Genomic DNA, 27,039 nt, shown 5'->3' on the forward strand with positions numbered 1-27,039 from the left:
GAAAGAAGAGGAAGTGATAAAGTACCCATTTAGATTTTAGGTACTTGGGAAGCTTCCATGACACAGGATCCCTGCAATCTTTAATACATCAGACTCACTTAGTATCTATGCTATATGTAAATTTATATAGATGAAGTACCTTTATTAATATATAGCTTGCAGTACCTCAGCCACTCTCAGAGTCAGAGCAGTGGGAAGATACGAAAAATCAGACTAGCAAAGTCCTCAGACTCTACAGCTATGAAGAGGGCTAGATGAAAGTATCAAATAAATACAAAGAACAAGCAAAACCATGCCTAAAGCGTAATGGAAGAGAACCAAAATGGAAGGCAACATGAAGGGAAATATTTCCAAGCAGATGGCTCCTTTTAACCAGTCAATTTACTATGGCCTAAAAGTACAGTCTTCTAAACCAACTGTATTAAGACATGTAGAAGTAATTTTTCTTTGAACAATTTTCTCAAAAATCTCTTACTTGGGCATAGCACTGCTTCCCTTCTCCATCACAATTTTCTTTCTAGCAACATCTCCCCAGTCTTTCCAACTGGACGTGACTTCAGCTGTAAAACTGCACTTCATCCAATCGTGCAGTAGAGAACCAAAGCTACCCAGGAGTCTGTTATCCCCAGGGGAGTTTTAAAATCTGTGCAAGAAGCCTCTTGCCTCTACTGTCAGTATTAGAAAGTCTGGGCCTATCCCAAATAGTTAAAGGCTCTTTTGGATTTAGCTGGATACAATTCTGACCTAATATTTGGACTTGGATTAAAGACCAAGCACTTCAAGTGTATGCTAATGTCATGGATCTCAGTGCTAGATAATTTAAGTGTGCTCTGCTGAAGACCATTCCTGAAACTCTTTCAGAGGCCAAAACTGATACAGAGAAACCCAATTATTAAAGTAGCATATCTCAGCAGGAACTTGTATACCAGTTCTTCAAAATGCGTGCTAGTTGCCTACTGATTTCCAAGTACATTTGAAGAGGTTCACAATGAAGGGTAAAGCCCTAACTGGCTTGCAACATGCCTGCTCTTGCTTTCCATACATTTTATACCTATATCTACCTACATATATGTGTATATATAGCTCATCTTGAATAACACATACCTAAATTAATAAAATAAATAATATAAATAGCGGAGAACACAACTTTTTTCCCCTTTTATACTTTAATTACAAATAGGGCCTACAACAAACCCTAGGAAACATACCAAAAGAAAAATCAGTTTCTTTCAAAGCACACTGCTGGCAGGCATTTCAAACATTAGGAAATGGATAATGGCTACGAGTATTGTTAATCACCTGGAAGTCAACTGATCTGTTACCCTGTAGTAACCCTACCACAGTTTTGATGCCATGAAATTCTAATTCCCTTACTTCAAACCCAGTCTTCCCGCACCTCTGACTATTCTTTCTAATCTTCTCATATTCATTCTTTAGTTTTAAAATGTTTATTAGTTTGAAAACTGCATTTGCACTTGTCAGAGGAAGCTGGGTATTATCACTGGAAACCAATTCCTTGGAGATACCAAAGTTTCAATATTATCACACACTCATAAAGATTGTATTAGATTTCGTACAACAAATACTTCTTCTCTAAGCAGAGCTCTGAAGGTATGACTTCTCAGGGGAAAAAGTAACAGACAAGATTTCTGTAACTCTACAGTCTGCATGCTGTGCGTGTCATGTAGCAATAAATAATTCATATTTTGACCTTATGGGATACCTTTTACTCATGGATTTCAAAGAACTTTTGCAAAGGTGGATATATGTTTTATTATCTGCAGTTTATAGATCTCGGGATGAAGAGAGAAACAAAACGACCTATTCAAGGTCATTCAGTAAGCCAGGTGTATTTAAGTGGGCAATACTAGGGATGATGCCTTTTTACTCAGGTTGCAACTTACAATGACACTATGAAAACAGTCAGATGCTGCCTTGAACTTCAACGCTACTCATGAGAATGCACAATGGATGTCAGCTCTTTTACAAATATAGAAGTCTAAACATATTCATGAGGGAAAAGGAGAAAAAATTACTAACTCTAGGAATGTGGACAAGGACAGTACAGAAATGCTCCAGAATCACCTTGTGCGAACACTCTGGAAATGGCACCGGCTCCACAGGCAGAGCAGTCAGGATCTGCTGAACAGGAATCAACAAAGCTGTCCTCTTCCACATTGAGAATTCCTTGGAGACCGTATCACATACCAGACTGAGCTTGAAGAAAGTGGTAGTAGTTGTAGTTTACTATTATATGAATTGTACAAAGAGGTACTTCAGCAGATTATTATCTGCTTTTGATTTTATGACACCTTGTGAACAGTCCAACCAGAAGATAATTCATTTTAGAAAGACTGATTCTACTTACAGCAACATTACCAGAAGAAGGTACACTACTAGAACTTAAGTTATGTAAAACAGAACTGAGGCACATTTAAAATTCTAGGAAATCTAAGATACTCGTTTATATTTTCATAAGCTAAAAAGTGGTGTTTTCCCTGGTGTTAAATATTTAACTTCAACTTCTGAAAAATACTTTAAATAAAAAAATAAACATGCAAAAAGCTTTGTATAGAAAACTGTCTAATTGCAACCCCAAACTGATATATAAATATGAGAATATTTATGAGAACGTACCACTGTAGGAAGACAGTTTATTTGCCAGTTAACTCCACAGCAATAATGCTTTGGATTAAATACTTAATCTTGCAATTCTCTGAACTGTCTTACCTAATGTTAAGTCCAAGGCTCCATTCATGTCCTTAACTGTAAAGATTATGTGTAAATGGTTTCTTGGAGTAAGATCAGAATGTTCTTTACTTTTCAGGATGGAGTCTTTATGTTGTCTCAGACTGCTGAGGACTTAGACACATATAACATGCATAAATTATCTGTTCAGCTGCCCTCTGAAGTGCAGCAGTAGTAGGACCCAAGGTCCTTATGTGTTAGCCAAGAAAGATAACAAAGAAATAAGCCTTGGGTTGTTTCTTTGTTTTGCTTGTATTTGTTTCTTTTCCTTTTGCCCCAAAGAAAGAACATACTATAATCTGCCACAGAGGGAGCTTACTCTCCTCAAATAACATCATGCTTAAACAAACCAAAGATTTATATTTTACAGGGGAAAAAAATTATCACCACTGTTATCGCCATTGGCTTATAACAATTGGTAGTAAAACATTATTTCATAAAAGGTCAGCACTTCAAGGCTAGATTTAACTAACACCACCATTGGAATGTTTCCTTTACAGAAAACAAGCTTTTAAAAAGAAAAAAAAAATCACAAACCACACAGACTCCTTATTCTGCATGTGCTAAAATGAGGTAAACCTAAAACCTGGCTATTGACAAAGGAAAGTATCACTGGGAAAAAACCCTGATTTTTGTCTATGCGATCAGAATGAAATGGAGTTAAAAGACATACAGCATGCACTAAGAAAAGACAGATTTGCCAGAATTTTCCTGGGATTAATTAAAGGGGAATCATTTTAAATCCCTCTCTTCTTCCCAAGCCTCTCCAAGCTAAATTTACTCCATTTAGGTAACAAATGCAAAGTAGGCAGGGAGGCATGTGTTATTTTCCAATCAAGTCATCCACAGCAAAGCAATCTGGTTTAGAGAAAAGAATTTTTTTAAGCTTTCAAAATATAAAATCATTTGGAAGACCAAATGAAATACATTTCTCTGTGCAAATGGAGTCCTCCAGACAGTAAAACAAAATGTGCATATATGTCATCAAAAAATTCCTGTGCAGGATTTACAAGAAGCTGTCGAAAGTCTTGATATTTATGCCTGAATGCAAAAATATTTTAATGTAATGGAGAGATAAGTAATGCTTTTTGGTGGAGCTCAGTCTCCGATTCCCCTACAGCTGACGTGTCAACAGGAATATCAGCACTGAGGACCGGGATGAACACAAGCCCCTGTGTGAAAGGAGCCGGACCATTATGATTACCACACACAGCACATGTTTCACCACAATTCTCCCCATACCTTCTTTGTATTTAAGCTCCTTACCTTTTTTTTTGCTACTACTTTCACCACCTGTGCTTACAGAAATTATTATAAGCTTATTAGCTGTAAGTGGTGACGTCTACAAACATGGCAAGAGCTGGTGCTTGGTGCCAATCAGCTTTCACTAATCTGCACCCTACCAGTGCTCCCACTGCACCTCGGGATTGACTGTCAGGAGGTCAAAACCATCCCCTGGACTCAATGGGGGGCACAAAAATCACATTCCTGTCTCCCTCTCTTCTGCTAAAGGCCAGTATCAATCTAATTCTCACGTCTATCGAAAATGAATGTGTGGAGTTACTTTGGTTTTTTCATCTTCAAGGTATTTGTTACATCATGTACGTTGTGCAAAGCCAGTTGATCTCCACAGCTTGTGTGGGGAGTTGTTTGAAGAGAAAAATCTCTCTCAGAAGATCACACGCCTCGGGAACGGGGATCTTCTGAGTTCCCATCTTGTTTACAAATGAAGAGAGCCAAGCTCAACACTTTCTTGTAATAAATATTTCATCTTAATTTTGGTGCCTTATGTAAAAAAAAAAAAGGTCTAAATCTGCACCTTTTCTACTATTCCACTAGCAAATTAAATTTATCAGTAAAACAGTTCTTTTAGCTAGATCTGTATAGGCAAATTACTACTTCTATTCTCCAGTTACACAGCCAGCACTTAGTTTGGTGAGCAGCAGGCAACTGTGTTATACTATATGCTATAATTTATGTATTAATTTATTTGTAACAATTATACAATGGTTCAATGACAAGTTAAAAACATCTCAATATCCAGAACATTCCTGTGACAGTAATTAGCTTGTAGTAACCTAAATATTACTGGTATAGTGGTGATGGTGCTCTCTTGCCACACTAATTTCAAGCACAAGTTAGACCAGGTAAGTATTGACATGAGCGAGCAATGTTTTGATATGGGACAACAAGGAAAGATTCCACCAGGTTTGGAAAACTGTCTTCTGGGAGCAGAAAAAGCCCATCATGCTTTATTTGTATCTGTATGTGAGATGCAGTCAAAGAAATGAGAGCTTTTGTCAGTTACTCTCTCAGAGCATGTACAAAGGAAAACTAAATTAGATATTTAGATAACACTGAAAGGAAACTAAGCTTACATGTATTGCACACAGGCGTTTCACCTACTTACCAAAGGGTAGATAAGAACTTTTTGTGCAACTCATAATGGAAACCTTCGTACTTAGCTTTGAGCAATACTAGAAGAGTCACTTTAACTAGTTTATTTCCAGCAATTATTAGGAAACATGAGCGTCTCTGTTGCAAGAAAAAATGATCAGAATTAAAAGAAGAATATGCAGGCACTATAAAACACATGTCACTGGTTAAAAGTTTAATATATCAATCAGTTTGGTTGATGTGTTAACATGTTTTATGTTTTAAAGAAGTATACGGGGTATTTATTAAGTAGCTGTAATTGTTGGAGGTACTTCAGTTACTGGAATACAAAATTAGTTAGTCTGTTATTTACAAAATAGTTGTGAAAAGTACACGTCCTTCAATTAGATTTCTATTTTCATCAGGGAAACTATGGGAATAATCCCATAATATTTCAATAATGCTTCAATAGTAACATTTCAGTAATAACATTTCAATACCTTTTTGTACTTCAAAAAGAACATGAAAGAACATAACTAGATAAAATCGCTTTCTTTCTTAAGTATGAAACCCATCTCTTTAATTCATTTTCCTTTCTGCTCCATATATTAAGAACATTTTTTCACTACCAAGTTGTTTTTGTTTTTTGCATCTCCCACTTAACAACAAATCCAGAATACCTCTATGAAGTTGGTACTGGCAATACTGGCCATAACTGCCCCTGTTTTCAGGTGGAATAGCTGTCATGCAAATAGCCCTAATTCATAGAAGTCATTAACACAACAGAGATAACCACCTCACGTTGAAGAATTACGCTACTACCTTTAGATTAAGATTACTCAATTACATTTTAACAAGTTCTGTTGGGTAAATCTGCCAACCCACTATCTCTGGCGGAGGCTGGCCAGAAGCCCCAGAGCCCACCAGCCTTGGCGAGGAGCATGGGGCAGCACCGTTGCTCATGAGCCTCCCCTGAAGAGCTGGGGCTTCAACAGGTCTAGGCAAATTTCAAGTGCAGCTCAAACCTGGATATTTGAAGGCTGCTCATCAGTAAAAGCAGGGAATGTATGGGTGGTGTTCTTAAATGACTTAAAGTTTGTTTTGGTGATGGGGGGGGGGGGGGTGGGGGGGGGGTGTGAGAAGGGGTAGAAAACTGTAGAATGAATTAGTCTACAACAGTGTATGCTGTTTGGCATTTGAGAAGTGTAGTTTTCATTTCACTGTATTTTAACAACCAGGAAAGTTTCAAAATCTTGTGTGACCAGATCAAACTCATGTGGTAGCAGTCACTGAGCTGTTTAAGTGCCTTAAAGCTTTCAGCAGCAGTTCTTTGCTGCAGGTACAGGCATGGCTAAAATGAATACAATTTGTCTCCAAAAAGAAATGGAATTAAACCCAGCAATCTATGTACAGTGCAAGCTTCAGCATGATTTAAGAAGAAAAAAACCCAACCAACCACTCTTTATTTTATCAGTATTTGAAAATTCTCCCTTCCTCCAAAGAGCATTTTTCAGTATCTTATTTAGCTTATTACCATATGCTTGCAATTTCTACTCTCCGTATAAGTAATTCTGGAAAACCAAAGGAAAATTTTTGTGAACCACAGATATAATAAAATATCCCCCTCCATGAAATGGTCTAAAAGCTTGGATTGCTTCTGCTCCACCTCCCCACATCTGGCACACGCATCAGATTACAGGCCAGAAGGCAAAGTGGAGAGTCAGAAAGGGAGATAATAGCTGTATCACAACTATAAGGAAGCATGCCTTCTGTATTTCAGACTTTTTTCCCAAATGCTGGTATGTCAAAGCATGATAAATAAAACCAAACATGGGAGAACTCCACACACGTGCACAAACAGACACACAAACATCCCCCCTACTTCAATCAGTTCCCTGAAAGGCAGTGAATTACACGAAATATGCCTGGATGACTTCAGAACTATTCTCTGTGCCAAAAGTGCAAGTAGGCTTCTGATTTTGTTAAGTGACAAAATTCACAGGAAAATGGCAATCAGTCATCTGTAATTCACAAGACTGTTTCACTTTTTCTAATTTGTGAAGTATTTCATAGGTATGAACAAAACCGAAAGCCACTGAATTGTCTAAATGCCACAATATTGTCAAATAAACACAGTTTATCAATTGGTCCTTTTGCTGTTTAACTTTTGCAACTTAAAACTCAACCAGTAAGATGCATGCATCTACAAAAGGATGTAAGGAGCCGGTTGTGAGCGTTGTTTCCCAGCCCTCTCTCTGAAGCCACATTCTCCTCATCCCTTCAACCCCACATCAGCAGCACAATAGCATAACACTTTCACCGAGTCTTTCAAGCTTAGCAATAAATCTGCTGCAGTCTGAAGTATCAAAATTATTCAGACTGTTCAAATGATTTTTTTGTTCCAAATGGACTTGGCACGCTGGTCAGGAACTCGTTGAGTCAAACACGAGTAACAAAAGTGGAATTCTTCTTGCTAAGCTAATTGATGGTCCTACGAAAACGAAACATGAAACTGCATATTCAAAACTTTCAAAGACGCACTGTATTACAGTTACGGAGCGCCTTCCCCTCTGTGTCTGGTGTAATATGATCGTAATTGCTGTGAAAGGGCGAAAGACCGACTATATGTTAAATCCTGCCATCTGTAGGTGCTTTACACAGTTCCATTTGCTGCTGCCAGGTCAAAAGTTTACCCTATTTTCGCTTGTTCATAACCAATCACAAAAGCCTCTGCTATGTGTAATCTTTGACCCACTCTCAAAGCAATTTTTGTATTATACAGTCATATGATTAAACTGAAAAATACCCACACATTTTATTAAGAATACACTTCTTGTTGGTTGGCTTAATAATTATTATTATTTCCATATTCAGTAAGTGTACTGTACTGACCTTATTCTTCTCAGTTAACTCCCTTGGAGCACAACCATAGTGCCATGAGTTCTCCCCGCAAAATGCTCCAGCATTTCTGGCTAGTCACAGTCCAGAACCACATGCAAAACAGGGCTGGAAAGCATTCACAGTACCTGTCATTTTAAAAGCAGGGGGAAGCAACTGCTCAGTTTGTCCTAATAGGGAGAAAAGATGCTCTGTAAACATTTAAATTAATGTTCACAGTGAAAACAAAAATTGTCTCTGAAAATTAGGATTGTCATAAGAATATCCCTACATATTTACCTTAAAAATTACATATGCAAAAAATATATTGCATGGAAACATTTATGTTGTTGTTATTATTATTATTATTATTATTAAAATATCTAGGGAACAAGTAGTCCCATGAACAACAGAATTAATTAAGCCTCATCTCCCACAGATTTACGCCTTCTGGTTGGTTGACTTTGGTGTCTAGAAAGGTGAAAGCTTTGAATGAAGCTTTTCCCACAGTTGGGCCATTTGTTTAAAGTCTCTCTTTTCCCATCACTAGGATTCCCAGGCAACTAATAAGATTATTTCATGCTGTAATCTTTCCCTCTGTCAGGGCACCTTTAGGTGCTTCCACCTATACTCAGCTACTTATTTTTACAAAACTTGTAGGATCTGAATTTTGAGACCTCCACTGTGCCAAAAAATGTGATCAAAATCACCAATAGGTTCAAAAGCTACTGAGAGGAGATGAAGGGATGTGTGTGTATGTACACAAGTGCATGGTGTGACCTCATGAGCCTTGTTTCCATAGGAAATGAGGCTATAAATAAAGGAGAATATTTGACCTTATTATAATTTCACAGAAAGCTAATTTAGATGGACCAAACTAAACAGCTGGCTATACTAACAGATCACCTAAAAGTAGTATCACAATATTTAAATCCATCTCATAGATTTTGCCAGACAGTTTTCAAAGGAAAACAGACACACGGGCCCCACTTATATTCTAATAGGAGATATAGATAAAAAGATACTTTTTCTGTAGCATCTGTTTTACTGTAATCTATGATTTGTGATAGATTTGCTAACTTCTAATTTTTTTTTAATCTAGCTTTTATGCGTGTTCTGTCTTCAAGGATATAAACACAAGTCAGCACTCACATGAATTGCTCCACTTCATGTTTGACTCTTAGATGCTAAATCCTTCATAAATGTAACAGAGAACAAAAGCAAGCACATGTCACTGAGAAGATCAGTTAAGTAATATATACCAGAGAATAATCAAACAAATAACAGCATTAAGCCATTTCTAAACAGGTCATAAAATATGTTCCCATACAAAATTCAAATACTTATGAAATCCAATCATTTTCTGAAAGACAGAATAAATACTACCCCAAACAAATAATCAAAATATAGATTCTGAGGCCAAAACAGTCCATCATCTCACCTCTTGTACAACAAAGACCATAGGATTTTACTTAGCAGCTCCTGAAGCAAGTCTGATACTCTGGCATTCACCAACAAAGTTTATTGGATTTGTGTGTTGTTACCAACAACCTACCCATTTTAGGCCTGATCACATCTGGACATACATGTACTGTCAAAAGTAGAACAAACAAAATATGCACTTCTAAACCAACGCCTGTGCTTGGAGATACATCCATGGCTCTGTTCTGCAAATACAGTTAGAAAAAAGTTCTTCCATTCTCAATGAGCTGTCATTCATGTCTAAAAGTTTTAACAAACTTCCAGGCAAGGCAGACCTTTGATCTATATGCCTACCTAATATTTGAATAATTCTCCATGTGCCTGTGAAGATGCTGATTTTTTTCTCATTTTTGTGTCCCTTATTAACAACAGTGACAGAAGATTAATTTAAAATCCTGCAGAAACAAACAGAATTTTAAAGTGTCACAAGCTTACTGAACCCTGTAATTTTTCTTGCTGCACAAAAATGTAAGAACTCTATCTGAAATGGAAACCAGATTTGAAAGAACAAACAACCAACAGAAGTTGGGAGAAGCCCTGAGACCACCTTTTAATTATTAAAGGTAAGAACTGGAACCTTAGAGAAATCTTCTAAATGAGAATATTGCTAAGTAGGAGTCCCACCAGAATAAAAATACACAGGAACTGAACCCAAGCTGTTACACACTCTTCAGCGAGGCACATCTCTTTAAAATGCTCTCCATCAAGTCATATACTACTTCCATAAACTGATCAGTCTCAGTCAATGCCTGATCTTTAGAAAGCTACTGGTAATGTTGTATTTCTCCTAAACAAACAAACAAAAAAAGGAAAATACAAATCAACATTTTAAAGCTATGAAACAGATTTATCCAACTGGTAAACATGTTGGCAAATGTTAATTTTATACATAAATATAAAATTAATGCTATTTTATATATAAAATAATGAATTATAAAATGATTAATACTAGCAATTGTATACCAGACATCAGCTATTAGATACTACATAAAATTATACACAACACAGATGTTTATTTTATATATTATATACATACATATATATATGTGTGTGTGTGTGTGTATATATATACACACACACATATATATAAAATGCATGCACATATACACCCAGCATTCAGACATCTGCTAACAGGACTGGTGTCACCTATGATCCAGGCCAGGAACAAGTGAATAGTCTTTTGTCCAGGGGAAAGCAAGATGGATGATGTTTAGAGGAAACTCACTCCACGCAGCTTATCAGCAGCAAAATGGGCAAAGAACAGTGGAAAAAGCCTGGTATAAAAGAAGAAACAAAGAAAACAAGGCGACAGAACTGACTCTTAAGAACACAAACAGGAAGTCTGAAGGTACCCAAAGGTATCTACATGTCTGAACACAGGGAAATTTTTTACCTTGGCAGAAAAGTTTGATCAAGAGCAGAGCTCAAACAACTGCAAGAGGCGACAAGACTGAAGGAGTGAAGCTGAGAACTCGGGGAAACCTGACTCAAACCCCAAGGTGATCCAGTAGCACAGAAACGCTATAAAGCCATTTGCTATTTTGTCTAAGTTTGTGCATCTCTTCTCATTTTTCTACAGTGCAAAAAGTGATTTTAGAAAGTTTGCAACTGAGCATGACCTTATACTGTTCTTTATATTACTGGGGCAATTAGCAGCTTGGTTAGCTGACTCATGTGGGCCCCATTCCTGATAAGGGGAAACAATCTGTCCCCAGCAGCAAACAGGTCTTTCATGCCAGGCTCAGAAACCTTACAGGAGTCTGATGAGGCTCAGAGGAATTTACAAGTACCTGGATTTCATGTAGGTCCATAGAGCAATGACATGAGGGAACTGTGATGCAGGAGAATTGCTTTCATTCAGTTTTATTTAAGAACAACAATTCTGCTATACATACTAGAGGCCAGGCTAATTGCAATAACTCTTTACAACAATGCATATATTTCTCTATCTGACTGTATTTGAATTAAGTAATCCAGATTATTTGTATAAATACACATACACAAAAGTAACTTCAAAGTTTTTTCTACCATCAGCTGAAAGAAATATAGTAAGTCGAGATCTTAAAGCTAGCACCCTCTTTGTACATGATTTTTCTATTATTTCATTTTCACCTGAGCCATCTTCATTATTACAAGAGCTTAATGGTTTTCTAAGTGTGAAAATTCTTATAACAGTGAATCTGAAAAAATACAAAAGATAAAAAATATAAATCGTGTAAAAACCTAAATCTTCACTTAGTATTTAACCTTATGATGATAAAAATACACAACCAAGTGTGGAGATAATTGTTGGAGGCATTTGTTTTGGATGACCTGCATAGATTAAAAAGGTATTCAGTGCTCTCATGTAATGGGTATGCCTGTTACCTCAGGATAATAAAAACTTTACAGACTATCACTGCATGCCAATGAAGAGTACACATACAATTTTTTTTTTTTTTTAGATTTTTATTTCATATATATACGGAGCTTTCCAGCTTCCCATGCTCTTTTCAAGTTTAATAGTTATGGTCTCAAATTAATTTCTAAATTCTCCTAAAAGGCAATATAAAACTATAATATCAAAATCCACTCAAAAATTAGTATTTCACTTCACAAATGGCAATTAGAAGTTTGAATCTGAATTACTTCATATGCAAATAAGATGCTTTTTATATGGCATGGTAGCTTGTAATTGATAAGGGCATTTTTAATGAACTGTTTTAAAGGATGTGGTTTTCTATTAAAAGAGGTCGCTTATTACAAGGGGTTTGCAATTATATTTTGATGGTTGGATACAGAACCTCCCACCAGCTAATTCTCACAGGCCTCACTTCCTAGTCCTCAGGGTAGTCACCAACCTGACCAACCTGCACATGCCACAAGTAGCTATCCTAAAAATATTGTCAAGATGTCATCATGGAAATAAGACCGGCCCACAAGAGAAGGGAGGCTCTTCTACTTGGCCCCTTCCACTCCACCTTCTTCCATTCCCCTGGAGGCAGCCCTCTAAATTGGATTGTGGCAAGCCTCCAATACAGTCCAGTTGCTGGGCGGTATTTGCTGCTGCAGAGCTGCTCTCCATCTCCTTTGGTAAAAAGCCGAGCAGATGGAAATTTCCCGTAGGCTGGTCTTGGCCCACAGACCACCGTTTGGACCATACTCCTCTACAAATAAGAGCAATCTATTCATTGCATCGAACTGACTGGCCCTACTGTCCTCTTTTACAGCACAACCCTATCCAATCCCTTAACTCAGTGATAAAACACAGCGCAATGTGAGCACATTTCATTGCCTGTGCTTGGGCTAGGAACTAAGCCATGAAGGAAAATATGGCCATGTCACGCTAAGCAAAGAAACACATGAGTAATTCTGGCAAGCACCTAGATAAGGCTCTTCTGAATGACTGAAGGTAATGTTATATTGATGTTATAATAATTACCTACACACACAGACACAGAGTAAGCAGAAGCAGCAGCAGAAGCTGTGCAACCATTCTCTTCAGAGTGGCGGCTGTATGTTCTCTTAAAACATTGGAAGACAAGAACAGGAAGGAATCCTTTACACAATTAAAAATGCTATAGACGTTGTTGTGTTCTGAAAGTTTCCAAATTTTATTTAGAATGAAAGAAATACCTCAATATATCTAACAACCATAGATTTTCACAGGACGCAAGCGAGTTCTCACTTTCATTGGTCTTCCGTTGTGTCCCCTGCTAAATTACAGCTAAAAACACTAGGGAGCTTGAAGCAGAACTCTGTCCTGATTTCTGTTCTCTTTACAATTGCTGTTAGATATATCTTGGTTTTCACACAGAGGCTATTAAGACTGCTTTTGCTTTTAAAACCCCATTCAGAAAGATGAGTCAAGGTTCTGGTCATCGATGTAGCTCTTCTGGTTGTTCCAGTGACAACAAAATGGGTTAGCCAGCTTTTCCTGAAGAAAGGAAAAACTTAGGTAGTACAGGATGAAATAGTCCTTTTAAGGACTATTAACTTTCTTGCATAAAGTCAAAAGATGGTCGCTATGAATTTATATTTCATAAGGTCTTGAGTAAGTATTCTCCACTATTTATCTGATGGTTGAAGAGGACAGCTAGGAAAGGGAAGGGAAATGTTTCATATTATGTTTAGGACAGAGTAATGTTTGTCGAGCTCTGCCTAAAGGTTTCTCACAGGGCTTTGCAAAATGCAGTGCTACTTCTCACATGAAGAAAAGCCTCTCTCTAAAAATCTGTCACAAGAAGAAAAGGTCCGCTGTCAATTACCATATGCAGCAAGTGCTGCAGCTTCAGTAACCAAGCAGAGCTTCCCTGGTGAAACTCTCCTGGGAGAGGTCCCTTTCCCTGGAAAGGCTCCTCACCAGCTCTTCCCAGCAAGCAGAGTACGCAGGGAATATTCAGTAGGTATTTGCTGCTCAAGTGCCTGGTATCACCAGAGACCAAGGAGTGATGACAGGCCCTTTCTGGATGAAAAGTTAGGGCTCTCCTCAAAGGCCCCAAGCAGCCTAAAACATATTTGAACCAACCCAAGAGTATACAGGAGCAGAAGAGGAACTCTCTTGTCCTTTTGCACTCACACTTTTCTGCCATACTAAGTGCATGAGCAGAGTCAAAGGCAGAATGGGTGAATTAACTCAGAAAAAAGCTGTCCAAAAAAGCTGAGCAATCAGTCCTCAAAAAATTAATGATAAAAGACTTTGAATAAAGCCAATTTGTAATGGAATGTAAGAAGGGAAGTCCCTAAAGAGAAAAACTGTCTACCAGCTCTGCAGCAGGTTTTGCTGCCCCATGCAGTTTACCATGGCAAGAAGCCAACTTGGCAAGGCTAGCTCTTCTCCAAGGAGCCTGGCAGCATGCCAGCCACACTCACAGGTCTCATTTCTGCTGCCAAGCTCGAGGGGCAATCGAAGATCCCGTTTTGTGAATCTCCAGATCTGGTTATGATCGAGAATATTTGTGTTTTAAAATGTTCTTAAGCAAGTCAAGTTCCCTCTGTTTATACAGTGACTGAACAGGCGAAACAGAATACTTAACCCAGCTAGAGAAAATGAGCCACAGATTGTTAATTATATGGCTGTTTGCACTTTGACTGGAAGAGGAAGTAAGCTGGTTATAACTACTTTGGGCTTTACTCCTGCAACTGCATTGAAACCACATTTATGACAGCTGAAACTATGCAATTTTATATAAATGTGGGCACTTCCTGTTTTTGAAACAAGTCCTCGGCTGCTCGCCCTTACCTCACAGTAACGTTGCTGGAACCAGAATGTATTAAATGTGCTCAGTTTTGAAGACTGGTCTTAAGGTCTTCTTTTACTAACTATTTTTAAAAGTGTAGATAAAATGCATATATTGGACTACTGCTGTCAAGCATCTCTGTTTCTAGGACCTAACCGTACTCCTTAGGCATTAGGAAACATATGTTTTCCACGTGTGAGACTAAAACGCCCAGCTGTCACCCGGGCCATGCTCAGTCCCTGGTGACGTGGTCATGGTCACTCTCGGACAGGGAGGCAGGCGCATCGCGTTCTCCCAAGCAGGCAGGCTGCACTCTGAATTACACACGCTGGCAGATCTCTCGTTTTCCGCTCAATATGCAGTATTTCAAGTAACTTGTAATACCAGCTTTGTTGTTTTGCAGAGTACGGTATTAATTCTTCATTGTGGAAAGTATATGTTCAATTTTAGAGACACTGAATATGGGGAGTAACACAGCCTGCCCAGCATAAATCGAAGAAAATCATTATTTGACTAGAAGATAATTTTGAAAATACCATTTAACAATCCTAATAAGCAGCAGTATGTTTCCTGTGCCTTTTCTCTTACTTTGCTTATTTATGTTAATTGGATCTCACAAACCAAACTTCTGCAATGAGTACAATTACATAAATCAGCACCCCGCTTTTCCACTGACAGTCATTCTCCTAAGAGTTTACAGCAGGAAGACTGATCATATTGTTCAACTGAAAAGCAAACGCATATCCAGTAATTCCTGATGATAAAATGTAATAATTCTCACTTACAAAAAACCCCCACCCACATTTAATTTACAATGTATTCCTCCAGATTTAGTTTGTGACATACTGCTTGAGACCCAAGTACCCCATAAATGCAAGATATTTACAGTCAAGATCACCAAAATCCTTAACACTGAGAAGCATCAGCATTTCTAGTTCCTTTGGTTTGCTCTCCAAGATCACAGCCTCTTATTTCTGACCATTAGGTCCCACCCTTTAACTATGAGAACTTGCCAGTTTTGCAGTGCTAACAGAGAGTGAACAATTACAGACCTCTTAGTCTCAAACTGGAAGAAGATTAAATAAAGATTCAGTTTTAAAGTCCTTATGCAAAAACCTCCAACTAAAAGAAACACTAAAGCTAAAATTTCTAATTCAATTACACCTGAGATATTGATTTCTTTTCACTTCACTTTCAAAGTAAACACAGTACACAGTCTAACTCATGCACTTCTTTAAAAACACTTCCCTTGGTTGCGTTCTTCCTGCCTCGAGTCAAGGCACGGTTTCGAAGTGGCAGAAAAGCCAATTTGCAACTAGAAGAGGCTGGCCCCGCTGTCCCTCTTCCAGATCATCTTCAGCACAGACGTTTGTCTAACTCTGCAGTCAGCAAGTTCAAAGAGTTAAAGAGTCAGCCAAGTAACCCAACCAAAAATGCAGTTGGCTGACCACTCTTTGGCTCCCTGAGCCAACTCACCCCAGAGTCGCAGCAGCAGCGGCGCTGGCGTGAGGGAGACAGGGTAATACCTCAGCATAGAGGGTGCAAACCACGCTGCTGGAAACCGTTAGACCAAGGTTAGCTATGATGATGACGCGTTTGTCACATCTCCACAAAAACTGGCCCCGCGTTCAACCCCTATCATCCAAAGAAGGGAGGACATAGAAAAATCCAATTCATGGGCTGTAGTCTAGAGCTGCCCAATTACCTCAAAAGCCTCACTGAGCTACAGACTCAAACTCAAAGTCTCAACTCCTCTTTTGGCTCTTTTTTGACTGAAGCCTACTGTTTCTACACAGAAGCACTCAAGTCCAGATCTTTGCATACTTATTCCCAAAAGTAACGCAAGCACTTCTAATAAGGAAAAGAAAAAAATACCTAATGAAGGCAACCCGGATTAGCTAAACGATACATCACAGTGGAACAATTCTGCTGTTAAAGATCATGCAGATGTTACAATGGAGTCAAAGAAAGCCTTTCTTTAGCTACAGCACAGCTGCTGCATACAACTTCAAAAAGACTTGGCACAGGACTTCAGCCACGCAACTTCCCCCTCACTTCATTTCATGCACGTCATCTGAAACTTCAGCGAGCTGCACCAAGGACAAAACTGACACAAGGGTTGTTTGGAACATCTTATCAACAGTGGGGCAGCTCATTGCGCTGCCAATACTCACATGCACCTTCACAAAACTCAACTATACATCTCCATTCCTCCTCAACCCAGCAATCCCTCAAAAGCAATGCTATCCCACACTGCTGTCCCTCTTATTTATACTTGCATTATCTTCTACTTTAAAGAAGACAACCGAATTACCACATAATGAACATATATTAAAGCTTCAAAAATAGCCATAATAAAAAGTAAAAGAAATTATCTCTTAAGGTAACATTAGAAAGTATTATCAACTTCCGTTCACATCCTTCATACACTGAGCTACTCTGAAGTCAGACACCCTGACCACGAAGCTGAAATTGCCATAGCTTACAATCATACTGAATGTACATGCTTAATATCAGTCTTATATTTTCCACATAATATATGCACTACAAAGAAAATATATATTCACTGTCTAAATTCAAAGTTCAGCTTTTCCTTTTAAATGTGTCAAAGTATTACAGCTAGTTACATGTAGTACACAAGAACTTGTGCTGATTTTACATATTTAACAGTAAAGCACACAGAACTTAATTTTATCTGCATACTAACATTACACTTGTGATTTCCTTTCAGTGATGATTTTGATAGGATATGTACCTGAGAAACCTAAACTGCTTTAAGATGCGTGTATGTGTAGGAAATTAAATTAGAGCGTTGCTGATGCATAGGAACAGAATCTCACAAACTGTTTTTAATTTCTACCTTTTTCTTCTTTTATTAATTCATATGACATCAGCTCATTGACTCTTAGGACATTCTTAGCTTCCACCATATGAAGCCATAAACTGATTTGTCACCTACAATATTCTTCCCACAACTGTGAAGTTACAGACAAAGAATAATTAGTCCAAACGAGAAAAGAGCAGTAGGAGCAACTAAAATTCTGTTAACATTCAAACTTTGTAAGTGAAGCAGAGTAGGAAAAACCTGCAGAAACAAGGAAATACAAGCTGAAATGCACCAAAAGAGGGTTTTTTGAAAAAAATTACTCAGTTACTTCATTACTAAGAACTTGAAAAAAACCTGGAAACCCACTACTTTAAAGAATATTAGTAATGTTGATTAAAAACAGTGAAGAAAACTCATTAAAGCAAAGGTAAACCTTGAAATACTAGAAATATTAACCACAGTATTACTGTATTCATGCAAACATAACACTTCAAAATGACCTACTTTAATAATAGTAAAAAAAAAAAAAAAAAAAGAATATGGGCACTAAACCCCCAACTCTACTGGTTTTATAAAACACCATCTACTTCTCAGAATTAGTAACAGACTCATGAAACTGAACCAATTTGTTCAACAGATGTTTCAGTTAACCCAAAGGAATTTTACTTTTCTATTGTAGAAATAGAGTGCGCTGAATAAAATTCCACTATTATTAGCAGCTTTCAAAATATATTAGCTCAAAATTAGCTTCCATTTCCATTCTTTCTTTCTTTCACATAACAGAAAACATTTTCCATACCGGATTAGATGTGCCACCGAAATAAAGTAGGCACATTGATAAAACAAGTCGCCCTCCTCCTCCCCCCTGCCTCCCATTTTATGGGATACACAGAAACGGCAGAGTTTTTATTTTTCTTGGCGTTCCTCTCTCCACATTAGCCGATAATCTTCCCTGCGTAGCTCTGCCAGTGCGCTGCCCCGCAGGCCCACAACACCCCTGCTGTTACAGTCCCGTGCTTTTCTCCAGCGGGCTCTGTGAACCGTGCGATCCTTTCGTAATGTGTGCTATTGCATCAGTCTAATTGCAACATAATTTTCAATGCTCTAGGTAAAGCAAATAATTTCATTTTTAACTTCTGCTCATAAAATACAGATTCTTTCCCTACCTTTTTTGTTTACGTTTAAAGATTTAAAGAACAACTTGCACCGCGCAGCAGTAGTCAAACAAAAATACCTCAGGTTTTCTTAGAAAGCAGCACTTAAAAATATTGCTGTGCCTAAAGCATTACTGCAGTCTTTCACAGAGCCATATGTAGTAGATCCCCCATGAGCAGGCTGGAAGGGGAATGTGCATTCTTACTCTGTGTATTTAATATAATATTTAGCCATTATCAAAGCTTCATAGCTTTTACTGTCTCTCTCCTGCAACAGAGAGTTAACAGCTTATCTGGCAAGCACACTCACTACGTTTCTAGGCACCGAAGACACGCTCTTGGTTAATTCATAAAATCTGATCTAATGTTAGATATTTTGCATTCAGGTTAGCTAAGTTAAAACAATATTTAGCTTAACCATGCCTTGGCCAAAAAATTCTCTGTTATCTACTGATTACAACAGCATTGTAGCTAGCTATAGAAATCACACTGGGAAAATACAAATCCCGAGCCGGAAGAAATGCAGATGAAATTCTGACCTCAAGTCATTCTGATAGTGGGCATTACAAACACTGTCTGCTTTGTATCTGATACAATAACCAGGCACGAGGCATGTGCCTGCAAAGAATGATGAATTTATGTGTCATTTTGGTTTTATGTACATATATTATCTGAGTTGACAGGATCAAAAAATGCTGTGCTTCTTGCACCTCAAATTGTATTATGTGATACAAACATCTATGCTAAAACCAATCTGCAGAGGCAAGCACTCACAAGAGGAAATGTCAAAAGTAAGTTTTAGAGAAACCTAAACTTTGCCTTTGTTTGCTTCTGTGGCATGGTATACACCACAGTTATGTCATACCATTTCCACAGCACCTCTGCTTCATTCAGCGTACAGAATTACCACTAATCAAAACAGTAATCTGTTTTACTCTTGGTATTTGGCATATGGTCCGATACCTTATTTACTGCATGCTACTCAAATTTTTTTTGGAAGACGGAACAAGTAATTTCTTTGTGAATTCAATGGTGCAGCTGAGTGCTTCATCAACATAATGGTTAGTCCTACTGTTACTCTGTTACTCCTAACTTAGAATAACTGTGTTATTCCTAACTTCCTAACTACAAAGCAGTGACAGCTTTAAGGTCAAAATGATTCTCCAATTCTGAAGACAACTCTGTCTCCAGTTTGGCATAACTCAGACCCAATTTTTTCACAGTGCTTAGCATTACGTTGTGCTTTATACAGCACTTTCAAACCTCAACCCCCACTGCCTCACTTGCTGTTATCAGTGCTCAGCACTTTTCCAAATCAGATCCAAAGATCTCAAGTCATCCACAAGAAAGCAAGACACGTACAGTTAGCAAGGACATGAGAAAACCCAAGATTGAGCAACTTACCTAGCATCACCTAGGAAGTCTGAGTCCCGTTCGCCAGGGCAGCATGCAGCTGCAGAGAGCACCAGAACGGCCTCTGCCTCCTGTGATCCCCTGCCTCGCCCGCCACGCACGTCCTGACTTCTGCTGGAAGTGAGGCAGGGGTACTACAGAGAACAGCCTTCTCCACTGCATCAACCAGATTCATTCCCAGAGCAAGTCCATCCTGCACACCGAATGAAGCAGTGGTCCTGCAGAAAAAAACAGCATGTCAGCGCATGGTTAAATATCATTAAATTATAAGGCTTCCTCACGAGGGGCCAAACAAAAGAGCTTTGCAAAGATAAGCTCAGTTTTAATATTCCTTGACTTGCAAAAATGTTTGCATTCACCACTTCTAGAAAAGTGACCTTGTACGACGGGGTCACAATGACACCTACAAAAACCAGCAGTGGGGTCAAAATCCTTAGATTTACCGTGCAGCTCTTGTGGCAAAGGAGTAAAATGGTTGCAAGCAAAAACCAATTCTCTGCATAGGGACGAGCCATAAGTGACGGTTAAAAACATATTCTCAAGGAGCTACTGAAATCAAAGAGTGTTTATTTATTCAAAGATCTCTATGGAAAAGGACCTTCCAGAACAAACTCCTCTGCCTGTTTTCCTCAAGCCATGTCCTCTGGCCCATGTCGATTCAAGCCCTGGTCTTTCTTTGTTCCTACCTTTGGTGCCCTTCCCAAGTCTCTCCTCACCCCCACTCCCCAAGGCTTTTCATCTCTCCTGGCTCAGTCACTTCCAGGCTTGGCTGGCAGTGCCACATTCTCCCCCTTGACTCCCCTCCTTCCTCCCCTCCTTCGTTCCCCAACGTGCTGTCATATTAACACACACTCTCACCATGGGTCTTTCTCTCCTGTTCACAACCTACAATATTTTGGGGCCAGGACCACGCCAGGGCCCCGTGTGTGCCACTGCCCACAGGTCTACTTCTGGCTCTCAGGCGCTGGAGTGCGAGGCACTGGTTTCATCCCCCAGCTCAGCCTCCCCCTCCCCTTCCAGGCCATAGAGCTCTCACATGCTCAAGACAGCATGTGAGAGCTGTGATTTCTTTAAAAGGTTACAGTTTGGTTAGATCTGAGATTTTCGCAGTGCTGACAAAGGCAAAGCTGTGACTCATAAGCTGCTCTTCTTCCCCAGTGCCTATCACCAGCGCTTCCCACACTGCCATCTAACTCCTAGTCTCTGCTTCAAAGGGAGGGACACGGAGCATTTCCAAAAAAAGGTTCTTCAAAAAAAAAAAAAAATCTACAATGAGAAATAACTTCTTCCACACATTCTTACAGATAGCTAAATAGTTTTGGCATACAAAAAAGATTAAGCTAGAGGCAACTGCCTAGTCCCAAAGGCTAATGTTCTGCAAAGTTGTAAAAAACTCCAACCAGCATCCTATACTGGGAAGCATCAGGCAGCCTTCCTTACTGCAATTCCTGGCACACCCCTTTCAGCCCTTAATAGCCCAAGTCATTCAGCTTGTTGAAATGGTAACTGTGCAAATATTAACACCTGAGACCAGTGGTCAAACTGAGAGGAGTAGTGGTTGCAGGTGGACAGTGCCGGAGTAAACATCACACAAGTTGCCTTTGTCCTCACCACCAGTTTTGTTGCATATCTACAAGCAATGTTCAAACAGCATCATCAGATGACAGCACACAGTCCAGCTAGTGTTTCTTTAGATGCCACTGTTTTCCTCCTAGAGGTACCAATGCTTGCCTGAAAAGCTACAGCTGCTCACGAAATACTTCTAGGCCATGAAAACCTGAAGTAAAATGGGTTAGCTTCATTCCTGAGGAAGGTCACACACACAACTAACAGAGATAATTTAAGCAAATCCATTTTACTTCACATTTGCACTAAATTAGGAGCAGTCATGTATCAGTTACAAAGAGGAAGGGTAACTTCGTATAATACTATTGCTTGTGATCATCTGCCCCTGCCTGGAGGAGAAATAATGTTCTTGTATGAAACTCCGGGAAACTTTTTCTTGCCTTTTCTCTATTTAGCAGTTATTTATCTCAGCATGAAAAACAAATGCAGCATGCTGTCAGGTAATATACAGAAAGAGGAAAACCTCTCAAAACAGACAACACATTCTTTTAGAGCAAAATCCAATTTACAGATTTTTTTTACTGAGCTCTTAATAGCAAACAAGACAACAATTTCTTGATGGCCCTTGTAAATACTTCTGTACAAACATGGTCCAGAAAAGCAGACCAAGAAAAGAGAAAAACAGTGTCATATGCTCATGGATGGATGCAAATTATAGTATGGATTAAATGCATTAGGACATTTATTTTTCAATAAGAAATAATTATTTCCAAGGAATGACTAACTATTCCTGTGAGATTGTATTTAGTCTAGAGACATCTGATGTTCCTAATTTTCAAAAAGCACTTAACTATGGCAAAAAAAGTATGTGACCCACATGCACACTCCTAGAACATCCATGTTTATTCTTACAAAAATAAACTGAGAAGCTTCAACATCAGTGTGTAAAACATAATGAAGCATTAAAAGCACATTTCTGTTTTCAAAAATAAATAATAAATAATTTTATTATAACTTGGATTCAATTTAATAATGAAACTGGCTATCAAACATCCATAATATTTTTTTTAAAGGTCAGAATAATTATCTGATCACTAGTTACAGTTAAGATTAAAAATATAATTAGGTTGAATGAAACTTCAGCACTTCAATGTACAATCATGGAAACTACACGAAACTTCTTCCTTAAAAAAGAGAGCAGAATTTCATGCACTATTTCATTTGGCAGAGTATAACATATTTGCTGTCAGCAAAGGACTTTTTTCAATGAAGGAAAAGGAAAAGAAAGTATTTCCATTCATACAGCACTGCCCAACTGATTAGAAGTATCAGGCACTGGTAGTTGTCTCTCAACTGTAAGCAACTGTAATAAATTTAGTACCTGCAGACCACTATATAGTGTTCCTAAAAACTCATCTGAAATCCACCAGACCTCCAAAAATGCTGTTTGTTTAACATAAACTAACCCAATTATTTTGTCACTGAAATCAATATTTATGGGCTAAAACACTACATCAAGTAGGAAAGCTTTAATGTAAAACAAATCATAAAACACTGATAATGGAAATGCTTGAAAAGCCTCTAGGACTACATGTATTTATATAAGATTTGTGAACATATAAACACACGGTTATATACGTCAAGAAAAAGGTGAGGCTCAGTGCAGTGCACTAATCATCAAAAAGACTAATCTTCCTTAGGACAAGTGTGTTCTTACGAGGACTTAAGCCAGCTGGCTGAAGTGTATCGAACCTCTTACCCAACAGCAAAGATTCATCCAAGACCATTAATTCATTGTAAGGTAAGATTCCTCTTTTTTTTTTTTTTTTTTTTAAGTCCTTTCCAGCATTTTTAAAGTACAAGTTATTCCCTGAAAACCTTCAGCAGCTTTTTGTTACTAATACAATTATCACAAAAGCCATGCTACAATGCAAATAGCGTATTTGCTATGATCAATGTACTGGCATTATTTGATGAGGGATTCTTCTCTACATTGTAAACTTAATTCTGTTATTATGTTTGTTTAGGGAAGCTGTTCTTTAAATCATCATAAGGAACATAATTTCCTACAACACTAGAACTTTCAATCATCAAAATTCCCAAAATCATGCTTCCCTTTTTAATTTCAAGACGTATCTCAAAGGATTGTAATATCCTATATAACTACCCCTACACTAGCATCAACACAAAAACTACTTCATGCATTGATCAACATGTATAGTGTAGTTTACTCTTTTATTTCAATCTGTTCAAATAACATGACACAATAAGCTCAGTATAAAACATTATGGTTCTTATGCAAATAAAGACTCCCACATTAAGGTTACTGCTCTACAATACATTGCACACAGCTGCTCACAGCTTGTCCTCACACTGAAATGTAGATTAAAATGGAATAGCAACCTTACACCTGTATTCCATTGATTTTATTGACTTATGGCATATTATTAAAAGAAATTAAAGAAATCTGAGTTACCAGTACTGACAACAGTACCTACAACTTCCCACTGCTGTGGCACAGCATCCTTAATTTTGTGGCTCACTGTCAAATGAAAAGAAGTCGATGTCTTGAAAGCCAAGCCTGACACAAGAAGCACCCACAACACCAACCCTCTACTGCTAACCCCATCCCCAGCACCATCGTGAGTTCAAGAGAATTTAGCTTCAGTTAAATATTTTTGAGGTCGAATGCCTTTTCCATTCTTTACCAACCATCCAGGGAAGCACCAGGTGCAAAGTGAAGAAAAGTACCATAGCTTTATAGACATCAACTCATGTCCCCCACTGACTTTCTTAGGATCTTCAGCAATTTCCAGCACCTCAAGCACTGTTCTGACTGACTAAAGGTTTTAGTTGGTCATTTCATAAGCATTTATTTTAGACCAATATTTAAGCTCACCTCACTTCATGTAATATATCTACAAAATAATTTGGTTTTCTTACTCTATGAATGACAGTGCCAAAAATAGCTACTGAGCAAATAGTAAAGCGTATATAGTAGTACGTTATCCATATGGTATCAACTAAAATAAATCTACTTATAGTCTGGTAAGGTTTCAAAATAATGCACTTGAGTCTCAGATTTGTAAAAATTGGAAGTTATATACCTGTGTGTGATTTTACTTCTTTTTTTTTTTTAAATTAAATCAGAGAGTTATAACAGCAAAACTGAGTAACAGCACAAATACAAGGATATCTTGGAATAGAATCATAGAATGTTTTGGGCTGGAAGGGACCATAAAGATCATCTCGTTCCAACCCCCCTGCCATGGGCAGGGACACCTTCCACTAGACCGGGTTGCTCAAAGCCCCATCCAAACTGGCCTTGAACACTTCCAGGGATGCAGCATCCGTGACCTCTCTGGGCAACCTGTTCCTGTGCCTCACCACCCTCACAGTGAACAACTTTTTTCCTCATATCTAATCTAAATCTACCCTCTTTCAGTTTAAAACCGTTACCCCTTGTCCTATCACTAAACTTCTTGATAAAGAGTTCCTCCCCATCTTTCCTGTAGGCCCCCTTTAAGTACTGGAAGGCTGCTATAAGGTCTCCCCGGAGCCTTCTCTTCTCCAGGCTGAACAACCCAAACTCTCTCAGCCTGTCTTCACAGCAGAGGTGCTCCAGCCCTCTATTCATCTTCATGGCCCTCCTCTGGACTTGATCCAACAGGTCCATGTCCTTCTTCTGTTGGGGGCCCCAGAACTGAACGCAGTACTCCAGGTGAGGTCTCACAAGAGTGGAGTAGAGGGGGACAATCACATCCCTCGAACTGCTGGTCATGCTTCTTTTGATGCAGCCAGGATGCAATTGGCTTTCTGGGCTGTGAGCGCACATTGCTAGCTCATATTCAGTTTTTCATCCACTAATACCCCCAAGTCCTTCTCCTCAGGGCTGCTCTCAATCCACTCATCGCCTGGCCTGTATTTGTGTTTGGGATTGCCCTGACCCATGTGCAGGACCTTGCACTTAGCCTTGTTGAACTCTGTGAGGTTCACACAGGCCCACCTCTCAAGCCTGTCAAGGTCCCTCCGGACGGCATCCCTTCCCTCCAGTGTGTCAACTGCACCACACAGCTTGGTGGTGTTGGCAAACTTGCTGAGGGTGCACTCGATCTCACTGCCTGTGTCACCAAAGACGTTAAACAGCACTGGTCCCAATACTAATCCCTGAGGAACGCCACTCGTCACGGGTTTCCACTTGGACATCGAGCCATTGACAGCAAGTCTTTCAGTGCGACCAGCCAGCCAGTTCCTTACCTGCTGAGTGGTCCATCTGTCAAATCCACTGTCATGCGGGACAGTGTCAAATGCTTTGCACAAGTCCAGGTAGATGACATCTGTTGCTCTTCCCTTATCCACTAACACTGTAATGCCATTGTAGAAGGCCACCATGTTTGTCAGGCACAATTTGCCCGTAGTGAAGCTATGTTGGCTGTCACTAATCACCTCCTTATTTTCCATGTGCCCTAGCATAGTTTCCAGGAGGATCTGCTCTATGATCTTGCTGAGCACACAGGTGAGACTGACTGGCCTGTAGTTCCCCAGGTCTTCCTTTTTTCCCCTTTTAAAAATGGGGATTATGTTTCCCCTTTTCCCATCAGTGGGAACTTCCCCACACGGCCACAACTTCTCAAGTATGATGCAGAGAAAGCTAACAGAAAGTCCTTGGAATAAATGCAAATACACCTGTAGTATTCTGTGGCCACTGAACTGGCTCTTAGGACATATCTCAGAGTGAAGATGGCATGCATTTGGCAGTACTGTACTAAAGCAAACCTTTTAAAGTTATCCCCACTCTTATTATTGTGGCTTAGAACAGGAATACACTGTGACCTTTATTTTTCTGAGCAAAACTCCCTTTTTTGCTACGGGGTTTTATGACTATTTTTAATCTATGCTTTAGTTTTCACCTAGGTAACTTTCAGAAATTTGAAAACACATAATAATATTCATACATTTGCCAAAGACAAAAGAAAGTTCTCCATGGAGTAGAGAATAAAAAATAGAAGAACTGAGAAACTTTATTGCTCCTAAACATACAAAAATGCATGTCACACACAGGTTCCTTAATAAAACAATGATCATTAAACTCTATTATACTGTTTGTGCCTAATTTGTGAGATTCGTTGAATAAAATGTCCTTTTTTTACACCATATTGCTATTCCAGTAGTGTGCTTTTCTCCAGAAATTGTAGGTTTTGAGCCTGAAATCCATGATGAGACGGAGCAGAGAATATTTTCTAACAGATACTCTGTGAGAAAATGGGGTTTTGGTGCCTCAAAGCTTGACAGCTGTGGTCTAATATGCTGATTTCTCCTCTACCCCCTGGGCTACATTTGTAAAACTTAATAATCTCCTTTTCAAGATCTCTTATTT

The 27,039-nt window shown here is 38.8% G+C and overlaps 1 protein-coding gene across 6 annotated transcripts in view; it reads right to left on the minus strand.

Moving 5' to 3' along the window:
• The window catches only part of NCOA2 (nuclear receptor coactivator 2), a 198,918-nt gene that overhangs the window by 106,602 nt on the left and 65,277 nt on the right, over positions 1-27,039 (minus strand). For all 6 annotated transcript variants that reach the window (XM_069779502.1, XM_069779504.1, XM_069779506.1 and 3 more), the window contains one exon: positions 20,088-20,314. The gene's annotated coding sequence lies outside the window, so the exon portion shown is untranslated. The remainder of the gene's footprint in view (positions 1-20,087; positions 20,315-27,039) is intronic.

The sequence above is a fragment of the Haliaeetus albicilla genome, chromosome 3 (assembly GCF_947461875.1).
Source record: "Haliaeetus albicilla chromosome 3, bHalAlb1.1, whole genome shotgun sequence".
NCBI classification, from domain to species: domain Eukaryota; kingdom Metazoa; phylum Chordata; class Aves; order Accipitriformes; family Accipitridae; genus Haliaeetus; species Haliaeetus albicilla.